The sequence below is a fragment of the Agelaius phoeniceus genome, chromosome 1 (assembly GCF_051311805.1).
Source record: "Agelaius phoeniceus isolate bAgePho1 chromosome 1, bAgePho1.hap1, whole genome shotgun sequence".
NCBI lineage: Eukaryota > Metazoa > Chordata > Aves > Passeriformes > Icteridae > Agelaius > Agelaius phoeniceus.
The window spans coordinates 44351463-44369768 of NC_135265.1; the positions used below are offsets into that span (position 1 = coordinate 44351463).

The 18306-nt window shown below is 43.8% G+C and overlaps 1 protein-coding gene across 3 annotated transcripts in view; it reads right to left on the reverse strand.

Annotated features, from left to right (window-relative positions):
• CPNE4 (copine 4) overlaps nt 1–9059 on the reverse strand; it is a 229561-nt gene extending 220502 nt beyond the window's left edge. The window contains exon 1 of one of the 3 annotated variants that reach the window (XM_054628058.2): nt 8852–9059. The gene's annotated coding sequence lies outside the window, so the exon portion shown is untranslated. The remainder of the gene's footprint in view (nt 1–8851) is intronic. The other 2 variants (XM_054628050.2, XM_054628066.2) reach the window with 2 other exon arrangements.
• Between the last annotated feature and the right edge of the window lie 9247 nt (nt 9060–18306).

An 18306-nucleotide genomic window follows, 5' to 3' on the forward strand; every position in this document is an offset into this window, starting at 1 on the left:
TCAGGCAAAAAGCCAATTACAAACCACATTAGTGTCAGAAACACATACAAAAATCACACTGACAGGTAAAAGTCCAGCACAAAGAAGGCTTAAGTTACAAGGCTTCTCCAGCCAACATCCAGTTACTTTGAAAGTAATTCAAATAACCTTGCAGCTACTATTCAGTGTGTGTCCTCCTAAGGGAATTGGCACAGCACAGCTCATACTGAATTCACACCTCAGCTTTGTGTGAATCCTCCTCCTAGGGGTTCAGCTATCTGTGATTCAAGGCCTAGTTTTGACACAGCAGAACTGCATAACCTTGAATGAAACTTCTAAGGAAACTGCCAGCTTGCAAGAAAGCTGTGCAACAATACTCAGACTAGAGCCATGACAGACAGGAATGGTAAATCTGGAGCTAGACATAAGATCCTTGAAAGAACCTAGACTGTTAACAGTTCAAGGACTCAAAAAAACCAAAGCTAAAACACCAAACCAAAACAAAAAAAAATCCACAAAAACAACAACAACAAAAACCAAACAAAAAACCAACCAAACAACAAAAAAAACCCCAAAAAAACAACAACAACAAAAAAAAAAAAACCCAAACAAAAAAAAACCCCAAACCAAAATACAAAAAAAACCAAAAAAACAAAACAAACAAACAAAAAAAAGCAACCAAAAAAACCCAACCAAAACCAAAAATGACCCACAAAAAGCTGTGGAAAAAACCCACAATAGTGAGGATCATTCCATCCAAGGCACAATAGAAGTGAACTTTCCCCAATACTGATGACCTCCAGGCCAGCAATGGTCTGGATGAGTGTGGCCACACCTGGAGATGTGGGTTCCTCAGTGAAAGAGCAATATGGACATACTGGAGAGAGACCAGCAAAGGGCCACAAGGATAATGAAGGGATGGGAGCACCTCACATGAGAAGAAGGAGAACTAGGACTGTTCAGCCTCTGGAACACAAGGCTCAGGGGGGAAATTATTACCATACACAAATATTTGAAGAGAGGGCACACAGAGCATGCAGCTGGCCTTTTTCCAGTCATGCCCAGTGACACATCACACACACTACACATGTGATGGGCACAACATGAAACTCAGAAGTTCTTTCTGAGGATCAGGAAACACTTTTTGCACTGTGAGGGTGACCAAGCACTGGCACAAGCTGCCCAGGGAAGTGGCAGTTTCCCTCCCTGGGGAAATTCAGAAACCACCTAGACACAGTTCTGGGTGACTGGCTCTAAGTGGCCATGCTTGAAAGGGGGAATTGGACCAAATGACTTCCAGAGGTGCCTTCCAGCCTCAGCTGTCCTGTGAGGTTGTGAAGCAGGTGTCTGAGAATGGTAGGTCAGTGATTTGCCTGGTTGCTAGTCACCTACCACACTTCTCAGTCGGTAAATAACAGTTTTAAAATTATGTGTGTCTTGTTTTCATAGTCTCTGTGCACACACTCTTTGTTCACTTTGTTCACAAGGTGGCCAAGGGAACACTACAGCTAAATGCGTTAGCTTTTCCCACAGGGGTGATTAACAGGAGCTCCATCTAACAGAATCCACACTGCCAACCAAATTCACTGAATAGTTCAAAAAATTCTATGGTTATGAATGCACTGATGAAATCAGAAAGTTCATACATAACAAGACCCCATGAGCCAAATATTTTAGCTTTGAGTGCAAAAACTGAAATATCATTTCCTTTACTAGTCCATGGAAAACATTTAAGAATTAATCACCTGAAGAGTATACTTTTCCAATTAACTTATCCTTGCAATCTATTTTATTTAATGTTGCAGCTTTTATTACAAACTGTTTTGAGTTGATGGGGAAACATTGCATCAGCTTATTCAGGTATCTCTTCCTTGAGTCCACAGTTGAACATAATTCATAAATAGGACAATTAAAATTCAACTCACACAAAAAATATTTTCTTGTATAATCAGTCACTTTCATATCATTATTTGCACCTAAAATAATTACAGAAGCGAGACAATATTTAATTCAATATAAGGGATAATCTCATAAAAACATTTAAATATTTTCATGCTTTTTTGTGTATACCTTATTTTAAATCAGCCATTTATTACAAATCTATGTTGAGATGAAGTTTTAGTCTCCTGTTTCTAATTATAAGCTGCTTCTGACATTTCAAACTGCAGTTACAACCTGCATATAATGAACATTTTTTCTGCCTCATCTCCCAGTCCTTGATCAAGACACAGAGTATCTGATCTTGTGACTAAAAAGTGACTTTCTAACACAGTTCACCAAATTCTTCATTTCTGACTACTCTGCAGTGCTAATCTTATTTTTTTGCTTACAGAAGACAAGATTTTGATGGATAGGAAAAAGAAGGATTTATACTGTCATTTATACTGTCAAGGATTTATACTGTCAAGCTTCATATGATCCTTTAAGATATAAAATCAAAACTAACAGAAATACTTATTTGGAATCTATAGCAAAGTTAGCATGACTGGCTATATCACAAAGAGAAGCAAAATCAAAGTTACAGATAGTCAGGCATCACTTAGATGAAGGGTCAAATGGACTTTTCCTAAATTCAGAGAAAATTACAGGTGCCTTAAAGGTTTCTTCTTGATCTTTCTTAACTTCACTGTGGCCATCTCCAGCATATACTGTCATCCCCAACCTAAAGAGCTGACATTTTATTTTGTACATCTCCAAAATCACACACACACAAAAATTTTTAATTAAGCTTCAGTACAGCATTTTTTTCAGTCTTCTCCACACAAGTAAAGCTGGCCTCAGCCCAGATCTTTAATGCAAGCTTAAAACTGAAAGCTTTCTGTGAGTTTAAAAAGAACATCCCCAAGCAGTTACAAGCTGCCTGCAATCCCTCACAGAGGACTGGACTCTACTTAAAACATTCTGACAGGCAGGCTGCTCCAATTTTCTATTTTCCCTTCCCCCACTCTTCTCCTTCATCTACACACTCATTCCAAATAAATAATTTCATAGATTTTTACAGATTTTCTTTTCTTCCTCCTTTCTTTGATCACTATACAAAGATGAGCCTGCCTGGCCAAATGTCTAGCAAGATCCCCAAGTCATTTTCTATCTTTTTCAGTGAACTCTAATGATCCCATAAAACTTGCACCACAAATTAAAAGCCAAGTAAAAGCATCTGCTTTTATCAACACACGATGTACCAGGGCACCATTTGCACCAGGAGTATACAAATGATGTGAAACTCTATCAACTCACAAATGCAATGGTAACAGAAGCAGCAATTAGTGTAAAACCAGATAAGAAACAGCTGTCTAGATTACTTAGCACACTGTTAGCTGCAGGTTATTCATTTGTCCACATTCCTGAGGATTTTACTGGCAATGACTTCAAAGTGCCAGTCACAGTCCTCACGTAATGATACACTTATTACCTTACTGCAGATATTGTACAAGATATTTTTAATTCAACAAGCCAGTTCTGCATTTTTCACAATACCCAGTTGATTTTGGCAGAGTTCTTCTAGATGGCAACTAACATTAGCAATCCCAGTCCTTCACATTATGCTGAGCCAGAGTGGCAAGCATTACTAAAGACAAAAATCTTGCCAGAAGGCTCTGTACAACATAATGCAAAAGGAGAAACTTTCTCAAGTAAACAGTTAAAAAAGAGTCAGAAATTAATTCTGGGACTGCCCCTGTCTGAGCTGCAAACCACAGGCAGATTATTGGCTTTTTCCACTTGTGAGAAGGGTGCCTTGCCCTCTCCAGGTGCACAGTGAATGTCTACCTTGCTGCTTGATGACTGACAATCCAAGTAACTTTTGGTGATCAATTCATAGGAGGAAATTATAGAAGGCAGTAGATTAGAAAATCATGGATTAATTGCCCTAGCAGCTCCCCAGCTCAGTCTTTTACACAAACTTTTCTTACTTAGGGCTCACATGCTTTCCATTTGTCCCCTCTTCAACTAAAGGGAATCTTGCTCTCTACTATTTCAACTCTCTGTAACAGCCAGTGACTTCAGGCTTTGCTGAGCCACTTTGCAGTCACTAGCAAATAACGCTGTGGGCATTCTCCCTGTGTCAATCACATAATATTGACAAGAAATGAGAAATCAAAGTCACACAGATGGGAATCACTGCTTTAGCCATAAAAGGTTGGTCTAGCCAAGAGTCCTCTTAGTGCCCCATCCCGAGGTGCTTCTTGCACCGCCTTCAGTCAGGCTACCAAAGAAGCTGGCTGAGATTTCATTTCCAGCTTTGGAGAGCCTGGGCTGGCAAAGCAGGAAAGGTTACTGGAAGAAATAGGGCGGGGGGAGGGCAGCGAGCTAAGTTAGGAGAGGAATCTCCTTCTGCCCAGACCAGCTCCTATGCATAACGAGGCTCATAAGGAAAGAAAGGGCTTTGATGTCACAGGATACCACCGTGTGACCCAGGTAAAGCAGGCGATCGCTGCGAACGGGAGGGAGCGCAGGATGTGCCGCAACAGGGGAGCGGAACAAGTGGCTCGGGATGCGCATCCCGCGGAGAGGATGCCCCTCACCGGGGGAGCGGAACAAGTGGCTTGGGATGCGCGTCCCGCCCCGCACACCCTCCGGCATCCCGGGCGTCTCGGGATGCGCGTCCCGCCCCGCACACCCTCCGGCATCCCGGGCGTCTCGGGATGCGCGTCCCGCCCCGCACACCCTCCGGCATCCCGGGCGTCTCGGGATGCGCCGGGATCCCCGCGAGCTCCGCCGGTCCTCGGGCGCCCCCCGGCGGCTCCGCCCCGCCCGCCGGGATGGGAGCGCCGGGAGCGCCCAGCCCCGCTCCCGGAGCCCCGGCCCCGCTCCCGGGGGATGCCCGCAGCATCACCGCCGCCCGCGGAGGTCGCGGATGGGTTGATGGGACCAAGACCGGGTCAGAACCGGGAGTTCCACACTTAGCGCTGGTGACGCGTATGGAATCAGTTAACAGGGACTGACACAGAAACGTCATTACTGGGCAAATCCCACCGTTTCTGCAGGCTGCAGGTGGAGCTGCCAAAGCAGTTTGCTTAGACACACCCTTCACATAATCATTTTTTAAAGAAAATCAGTGGGAAATGGGTTATTTACTGCATCAGTTTTCACTCAGCATTTGGATATCGGAGAGAAAGGGAAAAGTAGTGGTAAAATTTCCCAGTGAGATGACTTGCAATGTAACATTTCCATTCCTGTCCCATTCCTGGTTAATTTTTGCTGTCCTGATGGTATCCAAGCACCTGTCCTGAATTTCACTCCAAGCACTGCACTCAGCCACAGCAGGCATTAGAGGTTTAGTATTTCTGCACCCTCACAGCTGTGATTCAGCAAAGCATTCCGGCTTATTCACCAAAACACTTGGGCATGTGCTAGTTTTCAAGCATGCATGTAGCTCCCCTTACCTCCGTGTAGCTTTTTTTCTAGGCCACAAATGCCACTCTCAGACCTACCTTTCTCTGAGAATCCAGAGGCTGTTTGAGGACTGCACACCACTTGGAAGAATACATCCTGAATCAAAGCTGGCAACTTCACAGCTGTATAGCATTTGCAGCATAAAAGAGCAAGCAGGAGCAAATTATCACAACTTCATTTGCCTAAAGACAGCAACTACAGTTGGCTGATTAATGGGAGACAATATGGGGGTCTTTAGCTACTCAAATGTGAATATAAACTGAATAAAAACCTCTCTCTACCAACAACTAGCATCTTGGCAACTGCACCAGCAAAGAACACTTCAGTTCCAAGGGCAGACAAAAGCAGAACTCCTCAGACCAGGCTACTTTGCAGGTTTTGCAAAATGTCAGGCATCTTGCAAAAAGACTGAAAATACTTAGGCAACCTAAAGTTTTACACTGCAGTTTTTAGGAGCAAAAATGGACTTACACTTTTGAGTCACAAATGCTTCAACCCCAAGTTACCATTTTCATATCAGCCTTGGCACAGCTCTTTTTAGGCATGTATCCTTCATCCTCCAGTCAGAACTTCCTGCTTACCTAAAGTCACCTTTCCAATGAGATTCCCTACAGTGGATGATATTAAATTTTAGATTGGATATTTATGCAAAGTGTTGCTGACTAATGGTTGCACAGGAATCATAATGCTGACCACTGGCTATCTCACATTCAAATTTCACCACTCTAACCATCCATTAACAGAGCCTTGTTTCTGCATGGAGTCTAATAGAGGATTTTAAACCATCAAAATAATAAACTCAGGAAAAGGGAAGCTATGACAGCATGATAAACTACCAAATACCATGTGCATGCAAAGAGATAGAAAGGAATGTAATAGAAAAACTCTTCAGACTTTGAATGTTGTCAGCCAACCATTGAATGCAATACCTAGAAAGAGCTGTTCAAAGAATCTATAGCAAACAAGGCAGACAAGCCAGATTGAACTGCCAGTCTAGACCTTTTTCAATCTGGCCTCAATGTTTTGCTCTTTCAAACTCAACAAGACGCTTAATCTCTTCATATCCATGACACTTTTTAGCCCACCTCGTGAAGGTAAATCAACAATTGTGATATATAAGTGATAGCTGCCACAGAAAACTCTCCTTTAAACCAGCACTGAACTTGGAACACCACAATGTGCACCCCATTAGATTCTCTGTGCAGGGAGAGCTCCAGGCTTTGGCACACTGCTAAGAGGATAGTTTTTCTGTTCAAGTGCAAATATCCAATCTCTTGAGCTGAATTAGTTCACCATAATTCACCTTATTTCAGTGCTTCAAACTGGGGTACATTTAAGCACCCTGGTTTAGAAAAATCTCTACCCAAGGATTGTAAGATGTCCAAGATGGACAGTTAAGCATGATAGCTCAGCTGCATGCTTGCTGCTGAGCTCCACAAGCTGATAATGCTCTTCACATGCATATTAAGGATCTCCTTTTGAATGTTATTAACAGCTTTCTTGAATACTTTTAACTTCAGTGATACACAATTTGTTTTCCATCGCCCTAGCTCTGTGCGATGTTCCTCGCACCACTCAGTTTTTTCCGTAGACCTAGCCTTAAAGATATTAGGTATCCAACCTCCAATGAAGTTAGCAATACCAACACATATATCTGCAGACACTGAATTTACATGCAAAGGATTCATACTGGATTGTGGTGTCAGTTTGGGAACACCAGTACTGAAAACCAAAGCCAACAGAGTTATGCCCTGTTTCAGAAACACTCCCTATTCTTTTAAATTGAATTGCAATTGTCCCAAACAGCAAATACACCTGCCCCACTAAAGACTATTTTAAGGCTAATTGAAGCTTTCCAGTAATGTGCATTTGAATTCCACAGACCACAATACGATACCTTTTCCTCATTTGAATAGCTAGATTGATCAGACCTACACCACCTGAAATTTCAAGGAACCAAGAACAAACTTGAGAAGCGCCATCCCAAAGGAGTTTTTCTAATCTGAAAGTAGCTACAAACCCAAAGAAAAATGTTGGGTTTTGCTTGTTCCACCCTCCCCAAGTCTGGTCCAATGTTGCTGCTACTTGAAGGGCAAGAAAGTTTCCATTTTATTCTACCTACTTTCCTGCCTTAAAAAAAAGCAATTTCACATAAACTCTTGCAGTTGCAGCAAGAAGAAAAGTTCCACAACCAAGTGACTGGATTCTGTAAAAATGCTTACTGTCAGGTGTTTCAGCAGCATAGAAAAAACAGAACAGCAGTAACTGAATAGTCAGCTCACATGTGTGGAAATTGAAACCTCCAAGCTATTCTGGGAGCAATGCTCTGTTTTCTGTAACATTTGTGCATAATCACACCAGAAAGCATGCTCTTTGCCGGAGAGACTATGATTACATGCATGTCTGTACACCTTCTGTTACAGCTGAGTCCCTGATTATTAAATAGAGCATCTGAGGCTCAACTGCAACTCAAGCAAAATAAAACACGTTCAGGATGAAAGCAGTTAACTTGGCACTGCCAGCAAAACACATGGAGCATTTCTGAATTGCAATCGCTATCTCTCCAAAGGATGTCACCAGCTTCCCTGTTTACCTGACACGTTTACTCTTCTTTAAGGCAGGTAAAAAGAGTCCTCCCCCTACCTTGTACACGTCAAGCGGAGAGGGCTTAAAGTAGAGAAATGAAAAGAATTTGACTTGAAAGTACTTCAGCTGGACCGGTGAAAATGAGATCCAGTTGCAAAGTTACCTAACTGAGCCCGTACTGCACAACTACAGCCAGTTGTGTAACAAACCTCAGGACAATTTTACAGCTTTTAATCAGGCAAAACTCCCCGCTGATTTCAACGAGGGAGCTCTAATCAATCAAAAGCTCTGAGAACTGATTCCGGTTTTCTCCTTTTTAATGAAAAGGTTTATTTTGAGCTATGAGAACATCAGATTATATGAACTCAGCAAACCTATAGCTCTCACTTTATCGGCATAAGGAATTCGTCCTGTGTTTTAATTTACCAACTGTATTTGGTAGCGTACAGGAAAAAAAGTAACAACACCTGAACTGACATAGAATAATTTCACAAATAACGGACCTGTTCTCCTGACAGGCAAAAGATAAAATAGAGGGAGATCCGCGGCTCTTTAATTAAACACCATCCCCTTTGGGCGAACGGGGAAGACCAGCGTCCCCGCCCGCCTGAAGTTGCGCCGCTCCCCGCGGCAGCCGGGAAGAGAATCCTCCCGCGACGAGCCCGCAAGTGACCGGCGGGGATTCCCCGAGCATCCCGAAACAGCGCAGGGAAGACCCTGCCGGAGCGGTGGCACCGAGGGTCGGAGGGAGGCAGGTGAGATGCGAGGCGCCCGTTCCACGTGCGCTACCTCCATTCCCGCACCGCCGGCCGGGGCGACAGAGCCCGGCGCACCCGTCCCGCCGCCCGCCCGCTCCCGAGTCCCCTCAGGTGCGCCGCCCGCCCGCCCCTACCTGCCCGCCGGCGGCGGCAGCAGCGACGAGCCCCCTTCTCCCGCGCCGGGTCCCTGTCAGCGGTCGGCAAGAGAGCAGGAGCGCCGTCCCGCCGGCAGGGCAAGCCCCATGTGAAGAAGAGCGAGGGAGCCCGGCGGCTCCACCAGCGCGGCCGAGGGGAGGGGACGCGGGGAGGAGGCGGGAGGGCGGGACGCGCCCGGCGCTGCCCCCGCGCGGAGCCGCCCCGGGCCCGGCCGCGCCGGAGGCGCCGAGCCCGGCAGCGCCCCCTGCGGGGAGCGGCGGGCACCGACGGGCGCTGGGCACCCTCCGGGGCTCCCCCGCGCCTCTCTGCCCTCCCTGCCCTCCCTGCCCTCACTGCGGGAGCGGCGGGCACCGACGGGCGCTGGGCACCCTCCGGGGCTCCCCCGCGCCTCTCTGCCCTCCCTGCCCTCCCTGCCCTCACTGTGGGAGCGGCGGGCACCGACGGGCGCTGGGCACCCTCCGGGGCTCCCCCGCGCCTCTCTGCCCTCTCTGCCCTCCCTGCCCTCCCTGCCCTCACTGCGGGGAGCGGCGGGCACCGACGAGCGCTGGGCACCCTCCGGGGCTCCCCCGCGCCTCTCTGCCCTCTCTGCCCTCTCTGCCCTCCCTGCGGGAGCGGCGGGCACCGACGGGCGATGGGCACCCTCCGGGGCTCCCCCGCGCCTCTCTGCCCTCCCTGCCCTCCCTGCCCTCACTGCGGGAGCGGCGGGCACCGACGGGCGATGGGCACCCTCCGGGGCTCCCCCGCACCTCTCTCTGCCCTCCCTGCAGGAGCAGCGGGCACCGACGGGCGCTGGGCACGCTCTGCCCTCTCTGCCCTCTCTGCCCTCCCTGCGGAGAGCCCCGAGCTCTTCTCGAGAGCCCCTTCAGCACACCCGATGCAGTTTGCTTGTACTGCTGAGGGGCCGCCAGTAAGTCCAACCAGTGTTTCCAGTGAGTTAAACATTGTGGTAAGTTCGGGCTGTAACATCCACATGCCGGCAGAATTCTCAATATCACAAAATTGAAAATGCATCGAGGCCCACAAGGTAAGGAGGCAGCAGGGCCAGCCTAGAAAGAATGAAACAAGTTGGATGGATGCTGTGGGACCATGGCTTCTCCTGGCATCAGGGCTCTTGCTGACTCTGCAGTGCCTCCCTAAATGTCCTAACAGGGAGAAGGGATAGGATGGCCCCAAATAAGGAAATAGAGAGTTTTTACAGTTAAAACACAGCACAAGGACTTGGGATATCAGGATTCACTGTTTCACTTTGCCCACCCATGGCAGCCACTCAGTTCTTAATCTACCAAGCGACTGTGGTGATGCCGAAGTGAGTTCTTGTTAAAAGTTTGGCTGGCTTCCCAGAAATCCTCAGATTATGCAGGGAATTGGATTCATACTTGTCAGTTAAACAAGTGCCCAAATATTTGCGGAATATGGCATCTTTGTGCCGTAGCTCCCCATCTCTATTATCAAATCCCCTTCCCTACCTCACAAGAATCTGATGAAGACCTATCTGAGGCACAATGATTTCACAATGACAGAGCTCCCAAAGCATATCCACTAAGAGATAGATGGTGCAGTTTCACTCCATTCTCCTCCAAACAGGCATAAAGATAAAAACATAAAATATTTTGAAAAGAAGGTATCTCCAGGGATGCGAATTTTTCAGGAAAGGAGTGAGAGACAGAAACAAGTCAGTGTGTGCTGTGAATTTGATGCCAGGTTTTGCTGAGCTGGCAAACCCTGGACTACTGCTCCTGACACTGTGAGGTGTGAAACACAGAACAGGCAGGCAAACACATTTGCTAGCCCAAACCAGGAACATGCATCACAAGCCTTCCAAATTAAAAATTTTGAGACACCTCTCGGGATATAGCTGAAGTCCTCTGTCAGAATACCATGACTCTCTAATTAGAGACTTCAACATGATACTGGTGCAAATGTTAAAACTATACACAGTAAACCTGATCTTTTTTCACATTGCTGATAAAGTGCAACAAAAAGCAGCATTTTACTGAGGATATTATGCAAAAAATCCTGCTGACCAGTATTTTGTTCCCAGCACTAAAATAAAAAAGTCATTCTATTTATGAACTCACAGAGATAAACTTATATTCCTTTTATGGTACAGTGAGAACTATACATCTAAACTCATTTAAATATAATAAACATTATGATTTCCCCTGTCTTTTCTGCTTATCTCTTCTCTGTTACTGTTTTTTAAAACTATGATTTTTTTTTCCTTATGTACCAGTACTTAATAGCATAACCATAAAGGTAATCAAGTTCTCCAGGAAGCCAAGATTTCCCTTAATTTTAGTTGGATCTCACAAGTCTTTAGCTTAATAGCAGCAGGACCATATTGCACAGATCTGCATAGGTGAAGCCTCCAGGGAAAATCTGTGAATTGATACAAAGGCAGGTTGTGCTGTCCCAGAATAGCTGCTGGGTGAGGCTGCTTGGCTCCCAGGCTCTGCCTGCTGTGTCATGGCTGGGAGCTGTGACAGCACCCTGGCTCTGCCTCCTGCCAGTGGGACACAGCCTCTTGCACACCAGGATGCTGGATGTTGTGCTCAGCTCTCTAGAAAACAGCCAGAAACACAGTATGCCCTGCAGGAATAAGGGAGACCTCATGCATCTGTGGCTTTGGCAGGACTCTCACAGAACAGATTTGCAGTCTAGCTGTAGGCTGGAGCCTACCCCTGGGGTAACCTGCAGTAGGGGGCTGTGAGAAGGAAGGAGCAGGGTCTAACTTCCATCTGCGTTTGCTTGAGTCCAGATGAACACGAAGAGGGAGCTTTCTGTTCTCTATCTTACACTCCAGCACTAAAATAATGCTTCTCATTCTGAGGCACAGATCAAATAAGGGCTTTGAATATCACCCTGTAGTTATGTGCCCACACAGTTACATGCCTCGACGTCCCCTCTGCTTGCTAATATTACAGGCTTGTTTTGCTAAATCACCCTTAAAAGGGCAGAGAGCTGCTGTAAATTAGAACAGAACTGCTGAAAGTACCTGAGTCCTCCTGCGGGTGGCATCAGAATGTCTTCAGTAGACCAAGACGTGCCGAGGAAAGAGGAGAGGGATGATATTCCTTCCTACTTGCCAACTGCCAGAACGATTACAGTACGAGTGCTGCTAAGAAGTTCGCATAAATCACCAGATCTTTAAATAAAAAGGATGATTTAAAGTAGTAAGAATTAACATCACTCCATCAGCCCTTTTCATTCTGACAAAGAAACCTTTATTAAACCTCGCAGCCAAGCTCTGTGCAGGTTATAGTTATCACAAGAGGAGGATGCACATGCATGGTTTAAACTCACAGCTTCTACAGCTTCAGCAAAATGGGAACTTTATCACCACCCAAAGTACTTTCATACTTCTTCATGTAAGCCTCAAGGGGTCAGCTACAAATTGATGAACACAAATGAATCACCGCAGTTGCCCAACAGGACACAGAAGGGTTAGGTGTAGGATAACAAAGGTGCAGATGCAACCAGAGCAGCGTTGTACAGTGGTTTTAAACTGTGGTGTTACAATTGTCATGCTTGTTTCTAGTACCTATATGGATCAGGAAAGACCTTATCACACTGAGACAGGTCAGTGTATACTCCCAAGCCAATATATATTTTGGAAACATTCAAGTTCTATGGGTCTGACTACTGAGGAAATGACTGCCTTACCTGCAGAGGATCTTGTGCTCATTTTAGTACACATTTTTTCAGAATGTGATCATGCCTTGTACTGCTCAGTTGCCCATATGACTAAATTGCACTGCCTGAGACCATAATCACAGTAAACCTTAGTCAACTTGTGCCCAGCAGTCACCATCAGTTGTAAAAGGAGGAAAGCATGACCTTCAAAAACACATCAGGAAAAATGTTTCTTTCTTTTTTGTCTCTTCTTTTTTTTTTCTTCCTCTGTTTTGAAAACATTTTAGATGATCTAAGTTGGTGTTTGTTGTCGCAAGCATTGATCTGCTCACCTGACATTTACATCTGACTTTCTCACCAGAAAATGTGATTTTGCTTAGGAACTTCATTGACACTGTAGCTTGTAAAAGGCCTGGATTAATTTCATTAGAGACTGAATACTTGATCTCTTACAACAACTGATGAGGCGGGACCATATTGTTTATTAAAGTTTAGGTATGTGAAAGAAGTCTGAAGTTCAAATCATCTGCCTTCTGAAAAACTGGGTTCTTTTAGAGTATTTCCAAGAAAAGAAATCCTATATGTTGCCATAAAACTCATTTCTAATTAGTACTGATAGAGGATCAATTCCAGTTTACCATTTCCTTCCATTAATTTATTCTTAATAAAGTTACTATTAAAAAAAAGCAACATTTTTTCTCATGAGATTTAGAGTTACGAGTCTGTGTGTACAACAGTCATCACAGAGAATGAGTTGGTTTTTTTTCTTGTCAGCAGTGATGCTATTTTTAGTTTTGTATGTGGTCCTTATGTGTGTCATAGATAGGCACAATAGATACACATTGGCAGCTTTGATCATATTCAGAGATGGGCTGATCTCCCAGTCCAGGAAATTATCCTAAAACGCTCATCATGTTGGCAGCAGAATTTTAACCAACAGTTCCCAACAGCCTCTGCCAGCATATTTTTGCCTTTAGAGGATCCAGAGCTACTAAACATATTAGAGGAAATGAGAAAGACACAGGAATTATATATTAAAAAACCAAAACCCACAACAACAAAATCTACTTGGGCTACAGTTATAACTTTGTATCCCAAAGGTCTGAGAAATCATTCAGGCAGTTGTGTGATATGTGGCACTATCTGAACCCTCACACTGGACTCTTTTGGCTTGAATCCATGTTCACCCAGTGGTCCTTTAGCACAGCTTTGTGGCACTGAAGAGCAATAGAGCTGGCACCATCACTGACACTGGGATGTGGCATTGAGTAGTGTGACAAGACACAGTACACATTAGCCTGAAGGCAGGGCTGTGCTTTGTAGCTAAAGAAAGCTGAGTGGTACAATCTCTTGCTGCCTGCCATTGCTGGGTCACACTCATGCCATGGCATGACTGTGGGGAGCCTGAGTAGTGCCCAGCAGCTTCCATGAAACAAGAGATATCCCAAGCAAGACAATCATAAGCAATAACTGATGCTGAAATTGATTCCAGCAACCTTTCAAGACCGTATTATCTCCAGTGCCACCTGCTGAGCTATTTGACTTCTCTGGGAATTGACACCAAGTGAAAGAATGTGGAAAAGACAAAGATATCTTTGTTTCTCTAAAAGATTCCCTTCTTGAAGAAAATTTATTTAAAAGGAAAATAATCAAAGAAAGTGATAAGGTTGAAGATTCTGAGGCACACAGAATCACCTCACCTTTACCTACCCAGCTTGCTAGGGGAACTTCATGCCATTTTACCATTGGTGGTACTAGTTCCCTTCCCTGATATATTCATCCCTTTTGTGCAATCTCACAGTCCTGCTTAGTGACATCAAATTGATCAGCAGGGAAAATAGTAAAAATAACCCTACCTCCAAATAAAAACAATTATCACTGCCCAAAACTTAAAAAAAGAAAAATTGAATCCTCCCTTATCCTTTTCATGGTATCTTTTCATGGCTGGTGACAGTGGCCAGCAGCGATGCCAGAGAGCATCCTGTTGCAATGCAATGCATCTGTAAATGAAGTACAATGTGGACCTTTATGGCAGTTGTGCTTCCACCTGTGGGGTTTAGGTGTACAGTCCTACTGATTTCAGTACTTGTCTGTTTCTGGCTTTACTTGCTGGTTAATTTTTGAAGAACCACGAAGCTCAGCAGAAATCAGAGTAAGCAGCCAGCCATTCACTTGGCACAACTTGCAGGATTGGTAGCCATGTTCAGACTAAGTACTGCCTCAAAGAAAGGAGTCCAGTACAGAAGGGGACCTGCAGCTTCTCTATAGGCTCTGTAATTATAGTCAAAACATGATCAGCAACAGCTAGGGCATATCACAGATAGACAATGTTAAGGACTTGCCTAACTGCAAGTCCCATAGTGTCACACCTCCCATATTTCATGAGTCTTCATGTCATCAGACAAGTAGTTAGGGGAGGCTGTTCCTCCCTGTCACAACAGGATCACAATTTCAGCTCCATTTACCCCTACATGGATCTTCAAGCTCAATACAGGCAGCCAAAATAGTCTTTCACTGGCCAATGCTGGCCAGTGGTGGTGCAAGGCCTACCCAACAAGTATGATGCTGCCACTGCAAACTGGCACTGGTCAGGGTGCCATAACCAAACTTCCACATTGTGGGAAGGGATGGAGGATATAAGTTTATAGAGTGCAGAAGGAAGCTGTTTGCTGTTTTTTGGACATGTCTGAACTCAATGTGTGGGAATTTAAAAGACAGTTAAAAAGGTAATCTAGCTGGCTAAATATTGTGGGGAAATGAAGACAGATCACAGCATCTAGAGAGAGATATAATGCTTTAAAATGGTATTGCATTATTGAATAAAGTTTTCGTTGTAGCAATTGTGAAAATGGGACAAATTAGTGTAGGACTTACTATATTATTATTATATTATTATTATATACTATATTATTATATTATATATTATTATACTATACTCACTTATTCTTTAGTGATAATTTTGCAAGGATATGTTAATATAATTTTCCTGTAACCAGCCTTTTCTGTGTTTTGGCAGCCCATAATATTTTTTCTGTGCCCCCTCCACTGCCCCCAGAGCAAAGCTAAGAATGAGAAAAGGTTCCAACCTAAACCAAGTTGAAAATAATTGGTCCATCATAACATTTTTTTCTGAATGAAACATAAAGTTTCACCTAGAAACAAAGATTCAATTTAACCTGGTTTTTTTGGTCCATTAGTTAATAAAGGGTAAGGATTACACTTTGGCCATGCTGTTGCCCACATGTGTTTGGCCATTTGCCATTCTGGCTGTTTCTGGACAGGTTTTTAGCTACAGTGTAGCATATGCATTTCTATCACTCTGTCAAATAGCAATTGATTACACCAGCCTCATGCTGTTCGTCTTGGAACAAAAAACTCTAAAGCTTGTTGAACAGTAAGAGTCTGTCGCTTTCTCTCAACAATTGTCTGAGAGAGAAAAAGCATCTTTTGTTACAAATGGTTTGCTTAAAAACACCCAGCTCCTTTTGTGCTGAAGTTTCACACACAGCAGGAGACTATCTGTGTTTCAGTAATAAAATCTCTATTTTACAGTCTCTACTGTCAAGGTTAGAGGTGGGTTTTTGCTAGGTACCATGGTTCCTGGCAACACTTAAAGCCCTGATTTCATAGAAGGTATTGAATATCCCTTATTCCCTGTATCCTACAGATGGTGTATTTTATTGGCTTTTATGAGAATATGAATAAGGAGGTATGTACCAAATGGGAATTTACCAATAGAAGCATATTTAGGGCCCTTAAATATCTTGTTATCTTCACCATTTAAAGACATCATTAAGCCTGTTCTCTTGATAGGGTAATACTATATGAAGGCAAAAATCAGCTTTTCACCATCACAATGGAAAATTCCTCTTCACATATCCTCTTAGTATCCTCTTAGGAAGAAACAGAGGAAAAACATAATTTCAGTATCTTCTGATGCAAAGCTAAGACTCCTAATTGCTCTGTACAGCTTTTAACAGAAAAAAGGGGACACCTTAATGCACCTTAATGACGAATTCCAGTTTCATTTATAAGTTTCTTTAGTATTTCACCACAGGAAAAAAAGTTAACTTATCTAACATGTTCCTACACTCTCTTAGTATTTTTTTTCTAAACATCAAAAGCATCTTTTCTAGGCCAAAATGACCTCAACTGCAACTCTCTTCTAGTCATGCAATTAAGTAATGCCATCTTTTTAGGAGTAATGATTATTGAAACCATTGCTTCCATCTTCTTGCTATGGAAAGCCAGTTGTGATGTCCAGGGCAAACAAAGACAGGCCATAAGGATGGGACTCTGAACAGGGAAATATTTGCCTTCAACTGGAAGAGAAGGACAAATATGCTGCAGTATTTTCTCTTTTTCATTGTCAAATTTAGAAAGCCTTTGAGATTCCCTGCAAAGCAGCTGGGGAAAAATGTAGAGAAGAACAATAATTTTAACCTCAACCCTTGCAACTAGCAAATCAGAACTAAAATCACTGTTGGCTGGCAGGGAGCATTCCCAGACTAGTCACAATGACATGATTTCCTGCTCCTTTCAGTAGCTGACCCAGAAGCAGCCACAGTCTGGTTTTCATTTCTGTATTGTGCACTGGCATTAGTCTGGTCATCTGAAGTGTTATTATTACACATGCTTCAGCTCTTTGCTCCTCACTTTTTAAAGGGACTGCAGGTGTCCAGGAACAGGTAAGAGAAGGCAGATTTCCAATGAAGAAGCAGCTGAATGGGCAGCTTCAGGAGCTCATAGATAAATGCATTAGAAAGAATTATATGAGAAATCCAAGACTAATGAAAAATTAATTTTATCTCTCTTATAATATCAGATTTAATTCTGCTAAACTTGAGGTTCAATTTTTATTATTGCAGAAGCTGGTCTGGATACCAACTCCACTTCTGCAAAGCAGAAATTGGTAAAGTTAATTGCTGTAGCCAGGGAACCCAGCTGAAACTGAAGCCTCCTTTTTTGGGACTTTACATGAATAAAATAAGTAGCTTGTGCCTAAGAAGATGACTAGAGAAGGTGGATGTGAATGGGAAAACAGTGGCACAGATTAAAAATGTGAAAGAATTTGTTAACAAACCAGAGCCAACAGGAGACCCATAACTTCTGATAATAACCTTCCCTCATCACCACCTGGTGTACAAAAACTCTATGAACAACCAAGTGGTCTCAACTCACCCAGGGGTTTTGAGCCTAGAGAAGTATTTACTATTAAGAAGCTGTGCCTTACTCAAGGAAAGGACAAACTTGACATTTTGAAGTGTATAGCGATCCCAGTGAACATTTCAGGCAATATGAGCAAGCTGGCTTGGTATAAGCCCCAGATTTCCAGAAGAGAGGCAGAGAATTACCAAAAAAATGTGTGTGTACACAACATATTTTCCACAATTGGTTAGTAAGAGCTGTAGCAAGGGCAGTGTGAGGAGGTGTCAGATGTTAACAGAGAGGCCTGAACCATTCTGCCAGCTGCTCTGGCTAGTGCTAAGAGAAATAATTACCACAGTAACAAGGGTGGGAGAGGCCTTCAGGGGTGATGAAGATATACACCAAAAACATTTTACACAAAAGGATGCTTGAAATGTGTTATTTGCAGTTATTTTAACTACTAACATGTGAAGCAGGATGCAGACCATTTTCTCTCTTGTTTCTGTTCTCCCAGCAACAGAATAAGTGTTTTAACAAGTGTGAGCCACAGAAATTCAAACAGAAAATAAAATATGCTGAGTGAAACCAGAATAACGTGATCCTTACAGGGAGATTCCTGCCTTGTCAGATTAAAAGGATGAATTCAATGCAG